This window comes from Molossus molossus, unplaced genomic scaffold, assembly GCF_014108415.1.
Source record: "Molossus molossus isolate mMolMol1 unplaced genomic scaffold, mMolMol1.p scaffold_m16_p_2, whole genome shotgun sequence".
Lineage (NCBI taxonomy): Eukaryota > Metazoa > Chordata > Mammalia > Chiroptera > Molossidae > Molossus > Molossus molossus.
This window is the reverse complement of record NW_023425355.1, coordinates 143,057,346-143,085,075: the sequence shown is the minus strand read 5'-3', so window position 1 is coordinate 143,085,075 and position 27,730 is coordinate 143,057,346. Positions and strand designations below refer to the sequence as shown.

The following is a 27,730-nucleotide window of genomic DNA, read 5'->3' as shown; positions in this document are numbered from 1 at the left end:
TTAACAAACCTTTATGACATCTATTTGTGTATTTATCTATTTAGAATTTTCTTAATCTAATTAATGAAAACTTTTTCATTTAATGTTTTTCAGGAATTAATTAAAGTTTTTAAACAAAGAACAGAGTTAAAAGTGACTTGGGATTTTTATCATAAGGACAAATAGTCAAGCATGCTCCACACTTATAATTGTACAAGTCACCTTTCCCTGTTCCCCAGTAGACCTAATTATTAGAATATTTCATTCCAGGTTTTCTGTTTGCTGATCTTCTCTTTATATCTTTTCCTTCCAGCTAAATACTGAAGTGTTGTAACAGACACTTCAAAAATGCCTGGATTCAGGCATGTGAATTTAATAGGAGGCTTTGGCTGGGGCTTTTTGCAATGAAAACCAAATAATTCTGTGTTCAAATGGAAATGGAAATATTTCATCTTGAATTATCTTTACAAGATGATTCCAGCTTTTACATATGAAAATAACAGTTGAGATTTTTATCTGTGAATTTCTCAGGAGCTCCATTTTCAGACTATGTGGTCTATTTTAAACACACCATATGGATTATGTACTCTAAGAACTACTCAGGACTAAAAAAAAAAAAAAAAAAAAAAAAAGTGTGCAAACACAAACCACCCAGTTCTAAAGTCCCAGCTGGCACTTCTGTTACCCATAAGTGCTCTTTTCTGTTTATGTTTCTTACACCCACATGTATATATGTTTGCAGTTGGAAACCTTCACCCTTGTCTCTTAAAAATTCCTTGAGCAGTAAGGCAGCTGAAAATAGGACTTTGCTCCATTTCTACTGGTCGATATTCAGCCCAGCAATGTGTACAAAGTCAACACTGCAGGCAGAAGGCCGCCAGGAGAACTCATGGTCCAAAATCTTCTCCTCCCCCACTTCCATTCAAGTTTGCTTGTTTGGTGTCCCATTTCCTTGAGGCTCAACTCTCTGCTTTTGCAGATGCCAACCAATCTGAGGAAGCAACATTTCCCAAAGTTGTGTACCTTACCAGTTGTTAACAAGAGTCCCATGGAAAGAAGGGTCCCATGGGTAAACGATGCAGAGTCAAAACTTTCTCAAAGCCTTTTATGCCCAGAGCTTTCCATGTTGATGTTCGTTGTGAATATCTTGGATGGGTCATTGGAGTACAGATTTTTCTGTAATGTGTTTAAATATAAAAGTCTTCCTTTTTACCTCAGTGTCCTATAGGAAGAATATGCCCCAGAACTCATTGGGAACTGTGACAGCTTAAAGGAATTTCTCAAGGTTTAATATTATACCCCAGGGCATAAATCCCAACTAGGACATGCAGGCCTCCCAGATGGCTGCTGGGGGAGCTATTTTTAAATAAGTGGGGCTATTGACACATGTTAGGACCCTCCACACAAGTGGCTGCCTATTTCTGCCCTGATAATATACTCCCCTGTGACACAGTCACATTGTCACACATCTAGGAGTGACAGCAATGATTTCAAGGATGATGAGACATGCGAGGCAAAGCAGAACGTAGATAGAAATTTTAACTGTGTCATTTAGGGCTTACAAATTACAAATAGCAACAATCTATTTTGTCCTTTTGTCCCTCAATACATGATGATTAGCTTGAGAGTGGGGCCAGGTTGTTACTAGTTTTTGCCCTGGGTTCTAATACAGGGTCTGGCACATTTTTGTACTCAATGAATATTTTCAGAGTGACTTAGTGATTCAATGATCACCAAATTTGAGCATTCTGCTCAGTTTTCATATTTCTCCCTTACTCTCTGCAATTCCAGTCCTCATTTTCATAGACAATCGTGGGAATCTGTAGGTAGGGGACTCAGAGAGGTCATCTAGTCTTTTTTTGTTTTTACCCAGACTAAAAGCTATCTACATTAGGTGAATAATCAGCTCTCTTATATTTAAAAACTCCAGTAAAAGAGGCTTCAAGGCCTTAGTATTCTGTTCTAAAGCTGCATGACACTCATGACTAAGAAAATAATCTTCAATCACACCTATCTTGTGCAACTGTCAAAAGGCACTTGAAGGACAGTGGCCATTTCTATGAAAGTGCCAAATTCAACCATACTTTTCCCTAAACACTTTGGCAAAACTACCAAAGAACAAGATTTTTCTTGTTGCATTATTAAGTGAAGAACATGCTCTACAATCTTATTTCCACTGTTAACCTAAACATACAACATACATAAATAAATATTTCTTTATGCATATGTGTGTGTGTACTGATATCATCTATTTAATCATATAGGTTCAAGACTTCAGCCATTTTCATGACCTCCTTCTCCTATGGACATTGTTTACTTAACGAGCCACTGAATTTGATCCATACAGTTCCTGAAATACAGTCACATCTCATTGGATCCTCTGCAGATTTCTACCATTAGTTCTGGCCTTCCTTCTCTTTCACTTAGACTGTGAAGTAGGCTCTAAACTAGCAGAGAGTTATTTCTAAACTCTCCATCCAGTATTGCATGTGTATGGCCCTTTATAACTGCTAAGCCATCTTCCAATATATCATTTAATGTTGATGCTCATTCTGTAAATCAGGCACTATGGCCTCTGTGTGCAGAAGAGGTCACTGTGAATGGTAAACAATGAACTCAGTGTCCCACAGCTAATAATTTATTTGTCAACAAATCATGCTTCTTCCTGCCTCATTTTCCCTCCATGAACCTTAGATATTTAAAAAATATATATCTAAAAAGTAAATATTAAAAGACTGGTGAATGGAAAACTATTAAGTGCAAAAAGACAAAATTTGTCTTTATATATCATTAATAACATTATTAGCCATTAAAATTTTAAAATAAGCATCTACTGATTAAAATTAAATAAATTCTACTTAAAACCAGTTAATTTACACTAAGAAAAAATTAGATACATTTTTTGTGACTTCCTAAGAGCATATGAAAAACATTATATTACCTTGAAAGTGTTCTAATATTCTGTAACTGTTCGGATCTGGGGATCTTGGTGAGTAGAACTATTTGCTGGGTGCATATACTGTATTTGTCTTTGCTTTTCTACCAGTATAAGATGACTCTTTCCAGTATTTCTAACCTTCCTAACCTTGCCCAACCTCTAAGCCCTAGCTCATAGGCCATGTCTCCTCACTAAACCCCAAACCTTCTCTGCTACCCTAGGTTGTTGTTCATAATCCTCCTTGGGTATTTATCAGATTCTCGGTCTACTCTTAGATAATCACTCATTCATTCACTGATTCAATAAATAACTTTCCATTACTACCATGCCAAGCCTATTCTGGGCTCTGAAAATAGGAATGCAATCTTGTGCAAGCACCTGCTGTCTTGGTTATGCCACATGTATCAATGGCACTGCTCAGCTAGTCCAGAATATCTGACTTCAGACTCCAGTTTACAGAGTGCTGTTTACTCTTCCGCCTCTCTAGTGTAGCCTGAGACTGTAAATCCATCAGAAAGAAATCTTGCATTTCAGTCTCGCATTAAGTATCTAATAGCTGACTGCACTTCAAACAGAATGGTGCTTCTATTGAGAAAGAGGTATCCCTTACATGAGCCCAGCATTCCATTAACCAGTGAAAGAAAGTGTTTAAACATGCCATTTCTCCCTGAATTCTTCTCTTAATTAATTATGTAGCTCAGGGTGGTAATGGTAGTAGAGAAATCTGTCACAGCAAGAATTCTTGGCCACTAATGAACTAATTAAAATGTCTTATTTATATTTACATTTATATGGCAAAGTGAGTTCATTTTACAAAGTGTACTGAGTTCAGTAGTGATGAGAAGGATCCGTGGCATCCTAAAACAATTAGAAACAATTGTTTGAGTGGTTTGGTGCTAATTATAATTATAATCATCAGTTCATCATTTATATAATAAGCCCTTCTGTGGGCCTGTTTTCATAACAAGTATAAACTAATACACTAAGGAAAACAAAGAGAATCTAAGGGAACAAAGGGAAAACAACTTTCAGAACTTTCAGTAGACCTTGGAAATTACAGACTGTCATTACTTTATGTCTTAGCCAATTCTTTCAAAGCAGGGTTTATGACAGTTCTCAGGTAAGTACATAAATCCCAAATAAAAATAGGAAATTGAGGCCATGGAAGGAAGTAGAAAGAAAATGTACACTCTTACATTTGATGAAATTAAACAAGTTTAACTCTGGCCCTTCCTGTTGGCCAAGGCAAAAAGAGAATAATGACTAGTAACTGAGTACTCCTTATCAGAATGGACCACATATATATGTTTTTTCCTTGGCTGAATTCCTCATCTTTACCTGCCAGCTTATTAAACTTTTCTCCCATTCCAAGTGGAGTTTTGGGCTCCATTAAATGTTGCTAAGTTTCCCTTGTAAATGAAGACAATAGTGTGTTAATAGCTCATAACTGGGATGCCTACCTTCACACCTAGCCCCCTGTAATCCATTCTAAAGTTAGAGTAATCCCTCATGAATGTAAATCGAAGCATGTCTCTCACATGTCTGCCATCCTCCCAAGGCTCTCCATCACATTTAGCATAAGTCTAAACTCCTATACTCTGACCCCCATGGCCCATCAAGATCTTGTCGCTTTTTCAGCTCCAATCTCCATTCCCTCTCTCAATTCTGAAGCAGTGTGATCATCTCACTATTTCTGGAATACATCAAGCTCATTTCCTTTTCTGAGCCTTTGTTCTTGCTGTCCCCTTGCCTGGAAGCTCTTTTCTCTGATTTTCACATGATTGCTTCTTTGTTCACTCAGATTTCATGCCAATAATTTCTCAGTAAGAAATTTCTTCACCATCACAGAACCAGTCTGCACATCACTTTTTACTATAATACTGGGTCTTACTTTCTTCACCACACTTATCTGAAGTGACCGTGGTGCCTGTCTGTGCTTGCTTGTTTGTCTTTGTCATCACACTAGCACAGAAACCCACAAAAGAAGATACCTGTGTATCTCACTTCCCTCTCCATTCCAAGACACATGTTGTGATGGATGGATCAGTAAATAAAAGACAGTATACTATGAACTGATTTCATAGTAAGAAATGGAAATAAACCATAAATGTATCATAGTCAATTCCCTTCCTAAACTATCAGGTTGAGGTCCAAAACAGTGTATTCATCAAATGGAAGGATCAGAAATGTTTTCTGTGAAGAGTCAGAGAATTTTAGGCTTTGGGAAACATACAGTCTCTGTTTTAACTACTCGACCCTGTCATGATAGCACGAAAGCTACCATACATATTTAAACAAATGGGTGTGGCTGTGCTCCCATAAAACTTTATTTACAAAAATAAGCAGCTTTTGGGTTTGGCTCACAGACTGTAGTTTACCAACTACTGATATAATGTGTAGATCACAACTAGCATCGGGAAAACGATAGTTGCTTTGTTACAAGTAAAAACAACTGAACAGAAAAATTCAATGGTGTGCTTGATTCGGCAGCACGTATACTAAAATTGGAACGATACAAGGAAGATTATCATGTCCCTTGCACAAAGATGACACGCAAATTCATGAAGCATTCTATATTTTTAAGGGACTGTGCGATCCAGTTACCCACAAGACCAGCAGGGTACGGGGGCACGAGAGAGGCCTTTGTGACCCAGCTGCACACAAGGTAGGCTTAGAGGATGTGAAAATGAAGGTGGAGTGAATGGAAGCTACACAGACAATCTCCCAGGACCAAACGGGAATTACAACTAAAATAAAGACAAGTGCTCAGAGAAAAAGCAACAAAAAAGCAGCAGGACAGGACCATATAACCAGGGACACTGGTAGCATCTGTGGAGGCACTAGAGGGTGGCAGGCTGGGAGCCCATGGACAGCAGCAGTCATAGCTGTGAGCAGCGCCAGTGGGGAATAAAGACCAAGCTTGATCCACAGCTCAGAGAGCCAGGAGAGCACTAAAATAGCCACAGCCACTCACCTAGGAGCTACTACAGAGGGTGGGCAGACTCCGCTGAAACTCTGTGGGGACACCCGAGATTTGGAGGGCACTCAGAGTTTTTGCTGAGTTGCAGCCACAAAGGATGGTGGCCAGTGTGCTCCTTCCCAGAGCTGTGGGGAAAAGCAGCTGCCCCTCTCCCTCAGAGATTCAGCCTTTCTGAGGTGAGGCAAAGAAATGCAAATTGAGCCCTGGCCAGTTTGGCTCAGTGGTTGAGAGTTCGCCTGCGGACCAGAGAGTCCCCGGTTTGGTTCCCACTAGGGGCACGTACCCCCCGCCCCCCCCCCACAAAAAAAAAAAGATCAATGTGACTAGAAAAAAAAAGAAATGCAAATTGAGGCTCATTAACAGACAGCATTTATCCCACCCTCTGGAAATTCTCTTATGCAAAACACCAGGGATACACTCCAAGGCACTGAGTAACTGAGACTACTAGCCTCCAGGAAAAAGCTAGACGATAATGGAACCTTTCCTGCACTTGCAAATCTACCCAGGAAAGTAAGACTCAACAGTTTTGTTTAACGTGGGTCCACCCTGGCTCATGCAAGTCCAGTAGAGGGAGCCACAAACAGCAGAACATCAACACCCACAGGGAAAATTTGGCAGGCTCCAAAACCCACCGAGATAGCCAAAATGGTGAAACAAAGAAACAAATCCCAAATGAAAGAACAAAAGAACTCCATCAAAGATGAGATCAATGAAATGCAGCTAAGAAAATTATTAGAGGTAGAGTTCAGAGCCATGATCTTTAGGAAGCTCAACAGCATGAGTAAGGACATCAGCACCATGAGTAAAGAAATAGAAACATTGAAAACCAACCAAGTGGAAATGAAGAATGACATAGCAGAAATAAAGAACATATTGAAAAAACTAACCAGCAGAGTAGAGGAAGCTGAGGACCAGATCAGTGAATTAGAAGACAGGATAAAAAACATCAACCAACCAGAAAAGCAAAAGGAAAAAACAATTTAAAAACAGGAAGATAGCTTAAGAGAACTGTGGGACAACTGGAAATGTAATAACATTCGCATCATAGGAGTACTCGAAGAGGAAGAAAATGGGCAAGGGTGAGAGAATATATTTGAAGAAATGGTGACAAAACTTTTCTAACTTAGTGAAGCAAAAATGCATTCATGTACAAGAAGCACAGAGAACCTCAAGTAAGAAGAACCCAAACAGGCTCACACCAAGACACATAGAAATCAAAATGCCAAAATTAAAGACAAAGAGAGAATCCAAAAGTCAGCAAGAGATAAGCAACAGGTTACCTACAAAGGAACCCCCATAAGGCTCTCAGCTGACTTCTCAACAGAAACACTACAGGCCAGAAGGGAGTGGCATGAAGTAATCAAGGTCATGAAAAACAAGGATCTGAATCCAAGACTACTCTACCCAGCAAGGCTATCACTCAAAATAGAAGGTCAAATAAAGAGCTTCCCAGACAAAAATAAAAGGCTAAGGGAATACATTAACACCAAATCAGCACTGTAAGACACGCCAAAAGATTGCTGTAATTAGTAGAAGAAATAGGAAGAAAAACAGCACCACAATAAACAAAAATGGCAATAAATAAGTACATATCAATCATCACCTTAAATGTAAATGTCCTGAATGCTCCAATAAAAAGACACAGAGTAGCTGACTGAATAAGAAAGCATGACTCATATATATGTTGTTTACAAGAGACACACCTCACAACAAAAGACTCATATAGGTTGAAAGTGAAGGGATGGAAAAAAATCTTCCAGGCAAATGGAAAGGAAAAAAAAAGCTGGGATAGCAATACTCATATCTGATAAAGTAGATTTCAAAATGAAGACCATAACTAGAAACAAAGAAGGCCACTACGTAATATTGAAAGGATCTATCCAACAGGAAGATATAACCTTGGTAAACATATATGCACCCAATATAGGAGCACCAACACATATTAAAAATCTTCTGGAGGACTTCAAAGGAGAAATTGACAGCAGAACAATCATAGCAGGGGACTTCAACACCTCACTGACATCACTGGACAAATCCTCTAGACAAAAAATTAGCAAGGTAACACAGACCCTAAATGAAGCGCTAGATCAAATGGATTTAATAGATATCTACAGAAAATTACATCCCAAAATTGCAGAATTCACATTCTTCTCAAGTGCACATGGGACATTCTTAAAGATAGACCACATGTTAGGACACAAACTAAGTCTCTACAAGTTCAAGGAGATTGAAATCATATCAAGCATCTTCTCCGATCACAATGGCATGATACTAGAAATCAACTGCAACAAGAACAAGTAAAGACATTTGAACACATGGAGGCTAAATAGCATGTTATTAAACAACGAATGGGTCACTAAGGAAATCAAGAATTAAATTAAAAACTTCCTGGAAACCAATGAAAATGAACACACAGCACAAAACCTATGGGATACAGCAAAAGCAGTTCTGAGAGGAAAGTTCATAGCACTACAGGCCTACCTACCTCAAGAAGCAAGAACAATCTCTAATAGACTACCTAACCTCACAACTTAGAGAACTAGAAAGCAAACAGAAAGAAAACCCTAGAGCAAGTAGAAGGATGAAAATAGTAAAGATCAGACCAGAAATAAACGATATAGAGTCCAAAAAAATTTTCAAAGGATCAATGAAACAAAGAGCTGGTTTTTTGAGAAGATAAACAAGACTGATGGACCCTTAGCTAGACTCATCAAGAAACAAAGAGAGGGAACCCAGATACAGAAAATCAGAAATGAAAGAGGAGAAGTAACAACTGATGCCACAGAAATACAGAAGATTGCTAACAACTACTATGAACAATTATATGGCAACAAATTCAACAATCTAAGCAAAATGGACAAATTTCTAGAAACACATAGTCTCCCAAAACTGGACTGAGAAGAGAGAGAAAACTTGAACAGACCAATAACAGTAGAAAAAATTGAAGATGTCATCAAGACTCTCCCAGCAAACAAAAGCCCAGGCCTGGATGGCTTCACAGGGGAGTTTTAGCGAACATTAAAAAAATAACTAACACCCATTCTCCTCAAACTATTTCAAAAAATTCAATAAGAAGGAAGACTTCCAAACTCATTTAATGAGGCCAGCATAATTCTAATTCCAAAACCAGAAAAAGACATTACAAAGAAAGAAAACTACAGGCAAATATCCCTGATGAAAAATTCAATGGTAAAAAACCAGAAACACTACAAAAAAAATTATTTTGTCTAGAAAGAAAATGAAACCAAGAAATAAGTGAATTCATGACAAGAATAATAAAGAAAGGCCAAGTAGCAGCAATTCCAATGGCTGCATCATAGTTTAGGACACACTCACAGGCTTCACTCCATGATTGTGAAGAGATGACCCTCTTTTTTTTTTATCCTCACCTGAGGACATATTTTCCTTTTTTTTTTTTCAGATAGAGTGGGAGGGAGAGAGAGGAAGAGAGAGAGAGAGAGAGAGAGAGAGAGAGAGAGAGAGAGAGAGAGAGAAACATTGATGTGAAAGGGACACATTGAGTGGTTGCCACCCGCATGACCCAACCAGGGCCGGGGACAAACTGCAACCAAGATACATGCCCTTAGTGGGAACCGAACCAGGATCTCTCGGGACCGCAGGCCAACGCTCTAACCACTTAGCAAACTGGTCAGGGCGATATGACCATCTTTTATAGAAGATGCTGATGAGATCACATTTGGAAAAATGTAGACAGATCCAGGCACTTCATTAAAGACAAAATGAAAAAAAAAATGTATTAAAAAATTGGAAAACATTCAGTCACTGGCATGCCTTCAGAAGCACATGGCCAGACAGAAGGCTCAGGAAGCTAATGGTTGGAAAATGATTTAAATTAAAAACTCTAGGTATGGAACAAGGGGGAATAAATAAAGACTACAGAGGACATGCAAAAGTGTTGATGCAAGAACACTGAAAATACTGTAGAAAGAAATCGTATGTGCTGTTCATCTATCTGGAGATTTGAAAATATAAAATAGAATAAAATTTGGAAAGTACATATTTAAGCCAAATTATCCTAACAGAGTTTAGAATAAAAATATTCTTTTTAAAGTATCTTTTAGGGATTCCAGAAAATGTTTCTAAGAATTGTATTTACATGTATTTAATACTTGACAGTTTTCAAGGTACATTTGAACACTCCATTCCAATCTCATCAAACAGTCAGGAAAACTTTATTATCCCCATTTTTTAGATGAAGGGAAAAAGGTTCAGAGAAGTTACACTTAGAGAATTTCTGGCTATATGTTAGATTTACCTGGAGTGTTTTTTATTTTGTTTTGTTTTTTTCATGTAGCAATTCCTTGACCAATTGCATAAGATTTTCTGGTAGTGGGGTTCAGACATCAGTAATTTTAAAATGTTCTAAGGCACTACCAAAGTTGAGGATCACTGATCAAGTACAGAGGTCAGCAAACATTCTCTGTAAAGGGCCAGATAGTAAATATTTGAGGCTTTTCTGGCCAGATGGTCTCTGTCACAACTATTCAACTCTGCTGTTGCATAATAAAAGCAGCCATACACAACATGTTAACAAATGGGCATGGCTGTGTTCCAATAACAAAACTGTATTTATGAAAATAGGTGATGGGCCAGACTTAGCCCAATGGCCAGGGCTGATCTAGAACTTTTTGTGGAAGAGAAGCCTAGAGATATTAAATATTTTGCCCAAGGTATCATCATTCATCATTAACAAATCCCAAGCTCAAGTTTTACTCCTTTGCCCACTGGCTTGTTAGGTCCCACTACCAGCTCTCTCTTGGACTCGTAAACCATGACTTTGTACAGGCTATGCTCCACTTTCCACGAGCTTAAAACATTACTCTCAGAATAACATATTGATTATTTCCTGAGAAGAGGGCTGCCTTTGCACATAGAGAGCTATGGTTTTGAGTTCCAGCTTGTCTACTTACAAGTAGGGGAAACTCTGGCAGTTCTCTCAAATTCTTATCAGAATTATAATCCAGAAATGAGATTCCCCACAGAGCATTTCTGTGTAGATTATATGAGTACTAAGTGGCCTGGCACCATGGTTGGCACATAGAAAGTGTTCAATAAATATTGATTCCACAATCTGAAGACTTTAATTATTTTAAGATTCTTTTTGTAAATACTTCATGGGAAAATTTTTGAAAAAAACTACAATATTAGGAAAAATTAAGCATTTCACCAAAATCCAGTCTCACCATTGAATCGAGGACCAGAGACATATTGAAAAGGGATGGAAAGAGAGCTAAAGGAGGTATGTAAAGAAGCTTCCCTAAGAGATTCTGATGGCCATGGTCCTGTCCAACTTCACTACCAACTGACAATCTCTAGCCTAAATTCTGAAAAATTTCCTATCATCCCAGAAGTTTAGACATGATGGAGAGAGTGTGAAGATTATATTATTTCATTCAGAGATATAAATGGAATATGGGTTTGTTCACTCTATCCTCCTAAACTTGATTGCTTGAATATTAACCTACATCTCACAATTCATTATTTCCACTGACTATAAGAGATACTATTAGTCAAATTGTGAATTTAGGATTAAACTGACATCTTAAGATTGATTTATACTGATACCATTAGTAAATATATTGACTTTTCAAAATATTCTGGGGTGAACAAGTTATCTATTTTTCCATTGAGGTATAGAATATATCTATGTCATATATTATAAAATATTGGGACAGTTTATTAGCAGGAATTGTTAGCTGACGATGCAACATGCATTCCCTTCCTTTCTTGCTAAGGGTTAGAGAGAAAATCTGGTAGGGGTTTTAGAGAAAAGTTGCCTAATTCTGAGAAGACAGCAGGAGGACTATCTTTCTTATTGTTTGGAAAGTATTGTATCTGGTGATGCCTGAAATCCCTGCTGCCATCTTTTATTATTATTATTATTATTATTTTATTTTTTAAAATTAATTCACTTATGTTTGTTATGAATGTTTCTCCTTTTCCCCCCACTGATACCCCCTTCCTCTCCCTCCCTGCCCTGTCCCTACGTTTGTTGTCCATGTCCATTGTTCATGCATATAAGTTCTGTGGTTTATCTCCCCCCCCGCACACACCCTCTTCTGGGGATTGTCAGTCTGTACCCCACTTCCACATCTCTGGGAATATCCCATTCCTCAGAATGTTCTGTTCATTATATTCCACAAATAAGTGAGATCATATGATACTTGTCTTTCTCTGTTTGGCTTGTTTTGCTTAGGATAATACTTTCCAGGTCCCTCCATGTCATCTCGAAGGATAAGAGATCTTTCTTTCTTAGAGCTGCATAGTAGTCTATTGTGGACTGGTATGTGTAACAATGCTTTTTTATCCATTCATCTACTGATGGACATTTGGGCTGTTTCCAGAGCTTAGCTATTATAAACAGTGCTGCTATGAACATGGGGGTACATATATTCTTTCTGATTGGTGTTTCAGGCTTCTTAGGGTATATTCCTAGAAGTGGGATCACTGAGTCAAATGGCAGTTCAATTTTTAATTTTTTGAGGTAACACCATATTGTTTTCCATAGTGGCTGCACCATTCTGCATTCCCACCAGCAGTGTACTAGAGTCCCCCTCGCCAGCACTTGTTGTTTGATGATTTGTTGATGGCGGCCATTCTGACAGATGTGAGGTGATACCCCATTGTTGATTTAATTTGCATCTCTCTGATGATTAGTGATGTTGAGCATTTCTTTATATGTCTCTTAGCCACGAGTCACATTTAAATCTTTTATCCATTTTGAGTTTATTCTTGTGTATGGTGTAAGTTGATGGTCTAGTTTCATTTTTTTGCATGTAGCTGTCCAATTTTCCCAACACCATTTATTAAAGAGGCTGTCTTTACTCCACTGTCTGCTCTTGCCCCCTTTGTCAAATATTAATTGAGCATATTGCCTTGTGTCCATTTCTGGGTTCTCTGTTCTGTTGCACTGGTCTATATGCCTGTTCTTCTGCCAGTACCAGGGTGTTTTGATTACAGTGACTTTGTAGTATAACCTGAAATCTGGTAATATGATCCCTCCAACTTTGTTATTTTTTTTCAAGATTGCTGTGGCTATTCAGGGTCTTTTTTGGTTCCATATGAACTTTTGAAGTATTCTAGTTCTGTGAAGTATGTTGTTGGTATTTTGATAGGGATTGCATTGAATCTATAGATTGCTTTGAGTACTATGAACATTTTAATGATGTTAATTCTTCCAATCCATGAACAAGGTATGTGCTTCCACTTTTTTATATCTTCCTCTATTTCTTTTTTCAATGACCTGTAGTTTTCTACAAATAGGTCCTTTATTTCTGTAGTTAAGTTTATTCCCAGGTATCTTAATTTCTTTGCTGCGATGGTAAATGGGATTGTTTTATTAGTATCTCTTTCTGTGAGTTCATCATTGATGTATAAGAATGCCATTAATTTCTTTATATTAACTTGTATCCTGGTACTTTGACAAATTCATTTATTAAGTCTAGTAAATTTTTGATGCAGTCTTTGGGGTTTTCTATGTATAGTATCATGTCATCTGCAAATAATGACAGTTTTTCTTCCTTTCCAATTTGGATCCCTTTTATTTTTTCTTCCTGTCTGATTGCTGCGGCTAAGACTTCCAGTACTATGTTAAATAAGAGTGGTGAAAGAGGGCATCCTTGTCTTGTTCCTGTTCTTAAGGGAAATGCTTTTAGTTTTTGCCCATTGAGTATGATGTTGGCTGTAGTCTTTCATATATGGCCTTTATTATGTCAAGATATGATCCCTCTATTCCCCAATTGCTGAGTGTTTTTGTCAGAAATGGGTGGATTTTGTTGAATGTTTTTTCAGCGTGTATTGATATAATCATATAATTTTTATCTTTCATTTTGTTTATGTGGTGTATCACATTTCTTGATTTACAAATATTGTACCAGCCTTGCATCCCTGGGATGACTCCCACTTGGTTATGGTGAATAATTTTTTGATGTATTGCTGGATTTGATTTGCTAGTATTTTGTTCAGGATTTTGGCATTTATGTTCATCAGGGATATTGGTCTGTAGTTTTCTTTCTTTGTAGTGTCTTTTTCTGGTTTGGGGATTAGAATTATGCTGGCCTCATAAAACGAGTTTGGAAGTCTTCCTTCTTCTTTAATTTTTTGAAATATTTTGAGAAGAATCGGTATTAGCTCTTCATTGAATGTTCCGTAAAATTCCCCCGTGAAGCCATCCAGGCCTGGGTTTTTGTTTGCAGGGAGAGTCTTGATTGCATCTTCAATTTCTTTTGTTATTATTGATCTGTTCAAGTTTTCTATCTCTTCCCAGTTCAGTTTTGGTAGACTATGTTTCTAGAAATTTGTCCATTTCGCTTAGATTGTCGAATTTGTTGGCATATAATTGTTAATAATATTTGTTAACGATCCTTTGTATTTCTGTGTTGTCAGTTATTATTTCTCCTCTTTCATTTCTGATTTTGTGTATTGGGTTTTTCTTTGTTTCTTGGTGAGTCTAGCTAAGGGTCCATCAATCTTGTTTATCGTTTCAAAGAACCAGCTCTGTTTCATTGATCCTTTGAATTGCTTTTATTATTACTAAAAATTTTTAGTGTTGACACTATTGCAGATGTCCCCAACCGCCCCCCTCTTTGCTCACCTCTACCAACTCCCGCCACCCCCTCCCTTGGCCTTCACCACACTATTGTCTGTGTCCAAGGGGTATGTATATATGTTCTTTAGCTAATTCCTTTCCTTTCTTTATCCAGTCACCCCCACACTCTACCCCTCTGGTACCCACCAGTCTGTTCTATGTATCCATGCTTCTGGTTCCATTTTTTTTTGTCAGTTTAATTTGTTCATTACATTTTACATATGGGTGAGATCCCATGCTATTTGTTTTTCTCTGATTGGTTTATTTTGCTTAGTATAATAATGTCCAGGTCCATCCATGTTTTCTCAAAGGGTAAGAGTCTTCTTTTTTACAGAACATAGTATTCTATTGCTTAAATATACCATAGCTTTTTAAATCCACTCATCTGCTGATAGGCACTTGAGCTGTTTCCAGATCTTGGCTATTGTAAATAATGCTGCTATGAGCATAGGGGTGAATATATTCTTTCTGACTGGTGTTTTGTGATTCTTAGGATATATTCCCAGAAGTGGGATTGCTGGGTCAAAAGGCAGCTCTATTTTTAATTTTTTGAGGAAACTCCATACTGTTTTCCACAGAAGCTGCACCAGTCTTCATTCCCATCAGCAGTGCACTTGGGTTCCCTTTTCTCAATATCCTTGCCAGCAATTGTTGTTTGTTGATTTATTGATAGTAGCCATTCTGACAGTTGTGAGGTGATACCTCATTATAGTTTAATTTGCATCTCTCTGATGATTAGTGACCTTGAGCATTTTTAGCATGTCTATTGGCCATCTATATGTCTTCTTTGAAGAAGAGTGTATTCAAGTCCTTTGCCCATTTTTTAATTGGATTGTTTGTCTTCCTGGCATTATGTTATATAAGTTCTTTATATATTGTGGAAATGAACTCCTTATCAGGTGTATCATTGGTGAATATGTTCTCCCATGCAGTGGATTCTCTTTTCATATCGCTGTTGGTTTCTTTTGCTGTGCAGAAGCTTTTTAGCTTGATGTAGTCCCATTTGTTTATCTTTTCCTGAGTTTTCCTTGCTCTCAGAGACATATCAGCAAAAATTTTGCTGCAAGAGATGTCTGAGATTTTACTGCCTATGCTTTCTTCTAGGATTTTTATGGTTTTCAACTTACATTTAAGTCTTTTATCCATTTTGAGTTTATTCTTGTGTATGGTATAAATTGGTGGTCTAGTTTCACTTTGTTTTACACATATCTGCCTGATTTTCCCTTATTGAAGAGACTTTCTTTACTCCATTGTTTTCTCTTGCCTTTCTTGTCAAATATTAATTAACCATAAAGGCGAGGGATAATTTCTAGGCTTTCTGCTCTGTTCCATTGGTCTATATGCCTGTTCTTATGCCAGTACCAGGCTGTTTTAATTACAGTGGCCTTGTTGTATAGTTTGATATCTGGTATTATGATACCTCCAACTTTGTTCTTCTTTCTCAAAATTGCTGTATTTGGGGTCTTTTTGTTGGTTCCATATAAACTTTTGAAATATATTTTTTTTAGATCTGTGAAATATGCCATTGATATTTTAATAGGAATTGCATTAAATCTATAGATAGCTTTGGGTAGTATGGACATTTTAATGATGTCTGTGTTCACCACTCTTATTCAACATAGTACTGAAAGTTCTAGCCACAGTGATCAGACAAGAAAAAGAAATGATAGGCAACCAAATTGGAAAGGAAGAAGATTGTTATTTGAAGATGATATGATATTGTATATAGAAAACCCTAAAGACTCCACCAAAAAACTACTAGATCTAATAAATGGATTCAGGAACGTTGCAGGATATAAAATCAAAATCCAGAAATTGATAGCATTTTTATACACCAGTAATGAACTCTCAGAAAGAGAAACTAATACTATTGCAACAACAACAAACAATAAGGTACCTAGGAATAAATTTAACCAAGGTGGTAACAGACTTGTACTTGGAAAACTACAGAACATTGAGGAAAGAAATTAAGGAAGATACACATATGTGGAAGCATATACCATGTTCATGAATTGGAAGAATTAACATCATTAAAATGTTCTCCTGCCACCTTACCTAAAGTTAAATAATCATAAAGATGACCCAGGGAAATGGTGTTGAGAACCTGGATCCTTGATAACATCATTGAACATTTCTTTATGTGAGCTAATACATCACGTTTAAGTCAGCTTGATTGAGAATGTCTTGATTCTGAATGTATGCTACTGAAGCCGTTTATCTGATGTTACCTCCTGGATGCATTTTCTTTCATCTCTTATAAAATCAGTTTTCAAATTACTCTTTGAAAATACAAAGCAGTATAGAGTAGCTGTACTGCTATATTTGGCAACCTGATACTTCAAAAGAGAGCAAATCACCTGGCATTTTAAAGATTTTAGAAGAGAAATGTCCTTTATTAACAAATTTCTTCAGGTAGATCTCACAGATGGATGGCAATATACCCAGAGACACTATCCATTAATCCTTGGGCAAAGCAAGAATTAATGGTCTTTGGAGCTCAGACCACTTGAATATACATATATTTGCCAATCTTGTACACAATTCAAGAAATTTTGTCTTTAATCCATAATTCCTAATTACAATAAAATGGTCACCAGAGCAACCAAACAGAGAAAATTAGATATGTAGGTTATAAAATTGTTTCTGTCATCTCAGTGTTCAAACTTCCTGTACTTATTCATTCTATAAACATTTATTGAGCTTCTACTATGTGCTAAGTATAGGGAATATAGAAATCAAAAGGGAAAGTCAATCCCTTAAGGGAATCAGAGGCCATCAGCATTGTGCAACAGAACTTTCTACAGTGATGAAAATGTTCTATTCCATATCTATACTGTCCCATATAGTAGCCATTAGCCACCTATAGCTAACAAGTACCAGTGATACCTCGGTTCTCGAACATAATTCGTTCCAGGAGGACGGTCGAGAACCGAATTGTTCGAGAACCGAAGCAATGAAACCCAATAGGAAAGCGTGACTCCACAAAGCGTGACTCTCTCTCTGCACTCACACTGATGACGCAAGCAAGGCGCGCTGGGCCAAATGAACGCCATTCGGCTCAACTCGGCTCATCTCGGAAGTTCGAGTTCCAAATATTTGTTCGGATTCTGAGACAAAAGTTTCTCGAATCTCCATTTGGTCGAAAACCGAGGCGTTCGAGAACCGAGGTATCACTGTACTTAAAATGTGGCTATTGCAACTTAGGGACATAACTTTTAATTTAATTTTAATTAAGTTAAATTTTCATAGCCACATGTTCCTAGTGGCTATCAAATTGGACAGCACAAGTCTAGAGTTTAAAGTAGACATGAAAATCAAAGGTTATGACAACTGTGATCAGTACCACAAACAGAGATGCACATGGCAGCATGTAGGATTCCAGGGGAAGAGCATTCAAGTAATTCAGTCTGAGGCCAGAAGGCAGCATAAGAAAATAAATTCAGCCCTGGCTAGTGTGGCTCAGTTGTTTGGAGCATTGTCCCATACACTGAAAGGTCATGGTTTGGATTTCCCAGTCAGGGCACATACCTAGGTTGCAGATTAGATCCCCGGTTGGGGTGCATTTGGGAGGCAACCAGTCAATGTTTCACTTTCACATCAATGTTTCTCTCTCTGTCCCTCTCCTTTCCTCTCTCTCTAAAACCAATTAAAATGAAAAGAAAATACATTCAAAGAAAGTTGACCCTTGAATCAAATCCTAAAGGACAAAAAGAAATTAATCACTAAGTCCACTTTCTGTTTCTCATTGTATTAGAAAATTTTACTTTGTCATGAAATTAACATAATCCATGTTATCAATCTAATCATCTCCCATTTACTAGTTCACTGCATACATTCATTTCCTTGCATCAAGCATATTCATAATATACTATATTAGAGCTTTCCTGAATCACATACTCCATATTTGATCCAGAGGGATGTATACTAAACATTTATACGCTAAATGTGTAATACAAAAACACCCATGCACCGGTTTGATTTGGATAGCTGCTAACATGCTGCTGACTACAAACTACCAAAATAATTTTATTTGACCCTACTTTATGTGTGTTTTCCTCTTCTATCTATTCTAAAAATTGGTTTTCAAATTACTGTTCAAAATACACATTTGACAAAATTATATCTCTAGTTATATACACAGGAAGTGCGTGGAAATTTATTTTCTTTCTGTCACTTAAACTTCACTAAGATAGTTGCTTCTGATCATTGAGCTCTTTCTAAAGCCGTGAGTCGCACTTACCTTCTGGATTAGTATAAAGCACCAACCTCTGAAAATTGATTCTAGGCCCTATCACACCCTCCCATGTCCCCTAAACACAACCTCTGTCTCTCTCCAAAAAGAGGAGATATCTGAGTTTCTGAGTTCAGTGGGCTTTAGAAGACTAATAGGTATAGAGTGATAGAACAGATTGGGGTAGGGATACTGATGCCTGATGAGCAGAATCATTGGGAGGTCCTGACAGCTAGAAAATGGAGAGTTAATGTGTTGGAACTTAGGGGATAGCAGGAATGAAAGAAGCCTCAGGCAGATATGAGGAGACAACTAGAACTATTAGTTTAAAAACACATTAAATGTTGGAGGACAGATTGGGTCACAGTTTTAAAGTAGGCAACTAGACAAATGGTGTAGTCCTTGGTGTAATAATGCCTTCTTTGGGGGTGGGGTGGAGTTCTGATGGATTTTAAGAGCAGTTGGCTATGAGAAATGCAAATTTGAAGGCCAGAGATACAGAGCTGAGACATCACTGAAAGATAAGATAGTTGAGAAGGAAAGGGAAATAAATCACAAAAGACTAGGTAGGAAGCAACCACATAGATGAACTGACACTGTTGGAGGTTTCCAGGTCTTCAAAGAGGCATATGAGACCCTGATAAAGGAATTAATTGAGACATTTGGAGCAGGAAGAAACCTGGGATGGAAGTGGATAAGAACCATGGGTCTGTGATTCCCAGTGAATGGGCAATATGTTCTTAGGGTGCCTTACTCCAGGAGAGGAAGCATAATAAAATGGTGAAGACCTCTGATGCCATTTCACCTACTTTAGAATACTGACTCTGCCACTTTGGAATTCTGACTCTGCCACTGTCTTTCTTTGCCACAGTTTCATTCTCTTTAAAACAGCAATAATAACAGTGCTTTGAGTATGCTATTGTGAGGATTAAGTGAGTTATTTCCTGTAACATATGCAATATATGAAAGAGGTAGAAGAAGGCAGGTGGTCATTCAGAGCTGGAGATCTTCAAGACTGGAGAGCTCTGAGGGATGAAAATCAAAGGTGAGGTAGAGATGGTCGCCCATGAAGTGCTGAAGGTGGAGGAACTGACAGACAAATGTAGTGGGAATGTTCTCAACATGAATGTTGAAGTAAAGGAGAGTGAAGATAAGATAGAGCAGAAGGAAGACTATAAGGCTTTCTGGTAGAAGACTGGTGGCGTCCCAAATTTTAACATCAACATATATCGTTGATCAAACATACCAGCCTCTATGGTCAGAATTTTACATACCTTTAACTCATCTTCTGTTCATAACAATCCTGCAAAGTCAATGTTTTCCTCCTTCTTAGAAAAGAGAAATTGACACAATGTTCAAAGCGAAAGCTGCCACATATAGTATGTGAAAAGGGGGCCCTTAGAACCTAGGCTTGTCTGAATACAGCTATGGTGGAGAAAATAAGAGTGGAGGCAATAGGCTGGACCTCCAAAGTGGAGTAACTGTCAAGCTAAGATGGCGATGGTGAGGGGAAGGCAAGGAAGAAAGATGAAGAGGCAATTCTGTGAGACTGAAGGATAGTCAACATTGGTTTCTGAATTCACAAAATTAAAAAAGAACCAATTGGTTTAAATCACATTTTTCTGTTATTGCACTTATTCACTGAACTTAGAAAGCCTTTTGTTCTTCACTGTTTCTGGAGAATAGCATCATCATTCAGGTTGGGTTGACTATCTGACAATGTTTTATATAGTCTTATTTCCTACCCTGAAAACGTAATAGTTCCATATTCCTTTTGGAATGTGTAGTGTGGTGTGATATCCCTCCCTCCCTCCTAACAACCTGTCGTTTATGATATATACCATTTTATCACTTTAGCAATTGCGAAATGCATTTCTGGAAGCCAGTCTCTTGGCAATTGATGCATCATTTTTCCATTAAAGAGAGTACTCATGCATTCACTAAGAATTGAAGGTTTAAAGTGTTTGGTAATGATCTCTAGTTGCTTGTCAAGCAGAATTTCTATCTAAACATAAAAATACAACTTTAATATGATTTGCAACCCTTACACTGGGTTCCTAATTTCCTCTGAAAAACAGAGAGATTTTTCTCCATGCTTAAAATCCATTACAGGTGCTTACTGTATTTGGTCTCCTTTGGAGGTACATCTTCTAAGTCTGACACAGGAAAAGTTAAGTGTTCTAAATGAGTAATTCCCTGACCCTAAAATCTTTTAACTCTGATTTATTCCTAAGCTGAAGGTATTCATCACTAGCTGAGCTAAAATAAACTAACTCTTATGACATATAATTAAATTATTGGCAGAAATAAAATCTAACATTCCTCCCAAGTACTTCACATAAACATCAGCAGAATAATTGAGTTGAGGTAAAATATTTTGTTGAAAGTCCAAAAGGAAGAAAGAAAGAAAGAAAGAAAGAAAGAAAGAAAGAAAGAAAGAAAGAAAGAAAGAAAGAAAGAAAGAAAGAAGGAAGGAAGGAAGGAAGGAAGGAAGGAAGGAAGGAAGGAAGGAAGGAAGGAAATCAATCCACCTGAAGGAATTTGTTTCTTTAATCTCTGACAATGTTTAATTTTCTTTTCATGATAATTACAGAAAAAATTCACTTGCATGTAAAATCCTCTTTTTGTTCAACTCTTCTTTGTCCCCCTTTCTTTTCTATATCTTTACCAGAAACTGGAAATGAAAATATTAGGTAAATGTTTAAACTCTTAGCTAAATGACAGCCTCTCAAAATCTGGCTGAAAGAAAGTATGTATTTACTCAGTAGTCACAGCTTCTAAGTTAAATTCAAGAAAGGGGGAGTGTTAGTTATATTTCCATTATGTCCATTTAATTTTCCTTTCATTTGGCTCAAGAACAGACTCAATTTTCCCCAAAACCTTGTAACCAGGCTACATTAATTTGTGAGAATAGTGATTTCTGAACCCCCAATTAAATAACATTGAGAAACACACACACACACGTGCACACACGAGTACACATGCAACAACTCAATAACTAAACTTTTGCCCATTCAAGAACTTGTAAGAATAACTTCAGCTCCATTTTGCTTGGGAGTTTTCTTGTCTTCCTGTCATTTGAAATTCCAAAATGATGCAGTCATTTCGGAAGCCAGTATTGCAGTGTCCACACCACATGGAAAAATGTTAAGCCAACTTTTTCAGGGTTTACCACAAAATGAATAAGTCAATACAACAGTGGTTCACTTAGCAATAAATTTTTCCTTTAAGATTTTGTGGTATCATTTTCATTTTTGTTTTAAGTTTTAAAAATTTTCTTAACCACCCTCTCCTCTTTTCTGTTGAGCAGCAATTTTTAAATTATCTGGTGGTTTAATAAACTACCCTTATTTTTCTCACATTCCCTTTAATTTTGTCAGTATTTTTCAGGCCACTCTCCTTTCTGGATGTAGAACAAAAAGACTTTGGACTTAGATTAGGAAAATTTGGGATCGACCCCAACTCTGCTTGGCTGGTCCTGTTGTCCTCCTGAGCCCAGTGGGTTTATCTGTAAAACCATGACACAAATACCTACTACACAAGTAGAGGATTCAAGAAAATGGTAGTTTCTGAAGAAGCTTTTTAAGTGGGAAGATGGTGCACATAGGTATTTTTTATTCAGACACTTCTCTGTGATGGGGAATATTTGGCAAAAGAATGCATTGACCTTCTAGGAACAAAGGGCACTGTCTCAGTTATCAGCACTTGGTGTTATAAGGACAAACGCCTTCCCACTCTAATCACCAGAAAACTCCTCTTATCATCATTCAGACTATCTCAGGCCCACTCCCCAGACAATAACTCTACTTTTATCATTTTGGAGTACAGTCCACTGATCATATCTCCCTACAACGTCCTAGTCTCTCATTTCTCTGCCCCTTTCCTTAGCCTCCCCTGCTTCTCATCCTTAGGGCTCTACCTCCCTTCCTAACCTTTCCAAAGGAAGGTAGATTGCTTGTTGTCACACCTCCCATGAGTTGGAGATGGGGATAGAAAGACTAGGAGGCAATGGAAAATTCCCTACTCTCCTCTGCAGCTTCTAGGTTATTGACCCACCACCAACATGCAATAATATTCCTAGTTTTTAAGTATTTTACCATATATTCTAACATGTCTTTCTTTTGCCATTCATTGTTTAAATCTGGGATACTCTCCCAAGTCCTTTAAGACTATGCACATCCACCATAGTCTTCCCTTTCAGTGGCTGTCATCCTTTAAGGCTCTAATGACTATATTGAAACCCTTTCTGACACCACACCTCACAGATCCTTGCCCTTTAGAGTATTAAGAACTCATTTGTTTGGCAATTCTCTAAGGAAGCATCACAATTCACTTGACCACTTATTTCTACCAAGATTTCAAACTGAGAGAGCCCTCTAATAGTCACAACCACTTGACTTTTCAATTCTTTCACATTTTAATTCATGCTACATTTCCTGCCCCATCATGACATCCACTTCCTTGACCCTGCTCTGTTTTCCTTGTGGACCGCCAACTGTTTTCAGATAGACAATGTCCCCCAAAGGTGTCCATGTCCTAATCATTGAAACCTGTGAATGTGTTACCTTATATGGCAAAATGATTTGCAAATGTGATTAAATTAAGGACCCTAAAATTGGGAAATGTTTCTGGATTGTATTGGTGGGCCCAATGTAATCATGAAGGTCCTTAAAAGAGGAAGGCAGGAGGATTAAAGTCAGATAGGGTGATCTGAGGATAGAAGCAGAGACTGAAGTGATGTAGCCATGAGCCAAGTAATGTCAGTAGCCTCTAGGAACTGAAAGAGGCAACCAGTTCCCTTGGAACCTCCAGAAGAACCAGCCCTGACACCACCATTATTTCAGCCCGATAAAACTCAGTTTGGACTTCTGATATCCAGAGCTGTAATATAATACATTATTTTAATTTAATGTTCTAAGTTTGTGGCAATTTGCTACAGAAGTGTGATAGGAAACTAATAAACCATCCATGCAGCTAAATGGCTTGTTGACCCAGTTCTGAGTGCCAATAATCATCAATTCAGTTTTGCCCTTATATTCACCTTAGAATTCTTCTTGATTAGGATGTTCCTGGATTCTTGCCTTGCCAATCCCCAACCTTCATTGACATCTATCCAAATAATGGATTTTTTTTTTCATTCCTGCACATCAGTTTCTAAGTGATGTTGGAGCAAATCCTTAACTAGTTAATTAGGCATTTGTAAATCTCTGGATTTTAGATTTTTTTTTCCTTTAAGATTTCTCATTAGTGGCTTAGTAGTATGGGCAGGGAAGCACCATCTAAGCCATCTATGAGAAATCATTTTTTAGATTTTACCTAAAGATCTCCAGAGCTAGAAATCATATCTTTTCTTATTTCCTCTTACAGTGCCTTCTTGCTTTAAGAATCAAGAATTTCTCAAGTGAGAGAGAACAGTCAAATGTTCTGACTTTTAGAGATGCACAAAAAAATGATTGATATAATGACATTAAATCGAAATTCTCTGAGATCATGGAGATTACAAATATTCTATGTTATTGTCTTCATGTCCTCATAAATATAAAATGGTTCCTTATTTTGTTTTGGAAAGTAGAGTCACTCTTCCCAGTAGTCCTATAGAATTGTGTATTTTATGTAACAGGCACTCACTAAATGTTTACTGAATAAATGGTCAAAGCAACTTATTGAAATGGAAATATTCCATGAGTTGATCATCAAGGGCTATAGAACTTTTAATACAAATCTGCCTTCAGGTAAGAATCTCTAAATCTCTGTCTCTAAAAATTGCTACAAAATATTATTTCCATCAATATATAACCTTTATCATATGGCTCCCCACTGCTGAAAACAGAACTATGTGCTTTCTAATGCTGACTCTAGTATATTCTTGTTATAGATTTCAAAAACCTCACATAATTGTTCCAAAAATGTTTGCTGGCAATTGAAGTCCATGGATGAATACAAAGAAGCATAAAAGGGAACAGTTATTTTATAAAAACAACTGATTCTACATAGATGTTAAAGATGTCAACGATTTTGGGGAAAATAATCTTGCTTATTTTAAAATGTCTAAAATTATTGTAGCCAAATAAATACAGAACTAAGCTCTTGTAGAAATATAATCCTTATGGAAAAGATACAGATTTCTTCATATATTTACTTTTTACTTAAATTAATTGCATGTGTATGTAAAGTATACAGACTTATATTTAAAAACATAGTAAATATATAATCTCAAAATTTGTATTTTCAATCTATGCATTTACATATATGTGAAAATATACAAATCTCAATTTATAAAAAAATATTTTAAAGAAATTTAAATAAAAGAAGCAATATGAAGTAGTGAAAAGAAAGTACATGTATAAGTCAAACTGATCTAGACTAGAATCCTTTTTTTATTGATGAGAAAGAGAGAGAAATATCGATCAGCCCCCTGCCACATGTGCCCTGACCCGGGATCAAACCACAACCTGGCTTTGTGCCCTGACTGGGAATCGAACATGCCACCTTTTGGTGTATAGGACGATGCTCCAACCAACTGAGCCACATCAGTCAGAGCTAGATTTGAATCTTTATCACTCACTATATAATATTTAACAAGTTCAATGACATTAATAAAAAAATTGGGTATAATAAATTTTAAAAATATTAATGAATGATAGATATCATTCAGTAGGCTTAATATCCAAATGTTTGATATCACAAAGCCTTCTAAAATTTCACCATGATTATAAGTCAAAGAGAAAAGAGAGTTGTTTAGGAGATGTATAACCATCTGAAAAATAAAGCATTCCTAATAATACCCTAATATAACAGAAAAATAGATCAAAGTGAATAGGTCAGTAGTGCCATAGATATAAAATAATGATTATTAATGTTTGTTTTAAAATAATTTGGACTAAAAATGAAGCTGTTTTCCTAAAGTGGAGCTTGGGTACATTTTAACATTTTACTCTGTCATTTTCACTTTGAAAAGAAAAAAAATAGGTATATAATTTGAAAAATAAAGAGCTGACATTAAAAATGTGAAAATAATAATGTAATTCTCATCTTCCTGTGCTATTGTGGAGCTTAAATGAATCAGCCTCTCCAAAAGCATAGATTTCCTTTCTGCCTTCTGTTTAAGGACTGTGTCTGATTTTTATTCCTCAGGAGTGCCCAGCACAATGCTTTGAACAAAGTATACATGCAATGTTTAAGTAAATCAGTATCTTGAAAATCATATGACAATGTATATTGTGTCTTTTACTCTACACTGAGAAAGAACCCTAAATCAAGTTAATCATTTCATTTCACATAAGAATTGTATCTCCGCTTCTTTTGGAGAACCTTACATTTTGACTTTCTAAGAGTTTCTTTTAAGTTATTTGTGTTATATGGTGCTTGACAACCATGTGGCTAAAAAGAAAAGATAACAAAATTTAAGAAAAACAAAAGCACATTATTTTAACCATGCTAATGCTGCAGAAGATTTCATACACATGACCTTTAATGAACATGTCATCTCTCCAAAGAGCTATTCCTGATCCTACTCCAGCATGGTTTTCCCAAGACTAGAACCTGCCCATGAAGAAGTAGAGTCCAATGAGATATGGAGGACCAGGAAGTTCTTACCCCTTTTCTTCAGTGCTTCCTATTTCCCTGTAGGCACTCGTCTCTTAGTGTTTTCCTGAGGCCTCTCTCTGGGATTTGGGCAGGGAGTGAAGGGGCAACACACTCCCATGTGTTGAGGGTAGAACATGTGAAGGGGCCCCACAAATGTCATCAACTTTCATCCTTCCTTCATCCCTGGTGGGAGCCCTCCTCCAGTTTATAGAAGAGACACACTTGGGGTTCAAACAGTTTCAATAATTCCCATGCCCATGTCACACAAACAGTAAGAACTAGACCTGATTTTCAATCAAAGATATAATTTATGTACCATAAAATTGGCCCTTTAAAAGTAAATTTCAGTGGTTTGTAGTAGATTTACAATGATGTGCAACCATTACCACTATCTAATTTGCCAACATTTTCACCCTTTAAAAAAGAAACCTCATTCCCATTAGTAGTCACTTCTCACCTCCAGCTCTAGGCAACCACTAATTTACTTTCTGTCTCTGTGGATCTGCCTATCCCATACTTTTCACATAAATGAAACATACAGTATGTGGTACTTTGTGACTGGCTTCTTTCACTTAGCATAATGTTTTCAAGGTTTATCCATGTCATAGCATGTATCAGTACTTTGCTCCTTTTATCTAAAAAAAATTATACTTTTGAAGCAGAAAAAAATATTTGTGGTCATAAAGTTCAAATATCATGTTGCAGCAAGATAGAGATAAAAAATAAAAAGGAAATACCAGGAAATTAACTATCAGATTGGCCAAAATCTAAAAGTGTTACAACACTGTGTGCTGATGAGGCTGTAGAAAACTACCACTCAAGTATTTCTGGGGCAAGGATGATGAACTGGCTCATTCTTTATTGAGAGCAATTTCGTAATAGCTATTAAAATGACAAATTCCCCTTTTGGAAATTCATGCTATATATCTACCAGCACATACATGAAATAATGCATTTGTTTCTATATCATTTGTTGTAGTAAAAGACAGGAAACCACCTTCCAGTCCACTACTAGTGAATTGGTTAAATAAATGATGGTATATCCAACACTAGAATACTCTAAAGCTGTCAAAATGAATGTGGAAGCTCTATACATATCAATATGGAAAGTTCTCTAAGATATAGTCATACCTGAAAGAACAAGGTGAAGAATATTATCTATATTATCTATGGAAGGCTATGTTTTGTAAAACAAGGGAATAAAGTAGAATGTATATATTTTTACTTTATATGTATAAAGAAACTCTGGAAGCATAACAAGAAATTAACAGTATTGCTACCTATTTGGTGGAAGAGATGAGAACATTATGACTGGAGAATTAGTTGGGAAAAACTTTTGGCTGCACATATATAAGCCTATGCTGTGATAAGCAAAATTATAAAATGTCCCGCAGTCTAACCTAGGGA

The 27,730-nt window shown here is 36.9% G+C and overlaps 1 non-coding gene across 1 annotated transcript; it reads left to right on the top strand.

The window, feature by feature from the left end:
- The first annotated feature begins 5,391 nt into the window (after positions 1-5,391).
- On the top strand, positions 5,392-5,498 carry LOC118636754. Its single transcript, XR_004960739.1, has one exon. It is a non-coding gene; the product is annotated as a U6 spliceosomal RNA (small nuclear RNA).
- Positions 5,499-27,730: the final 22,232 nt, after the last annotated feature.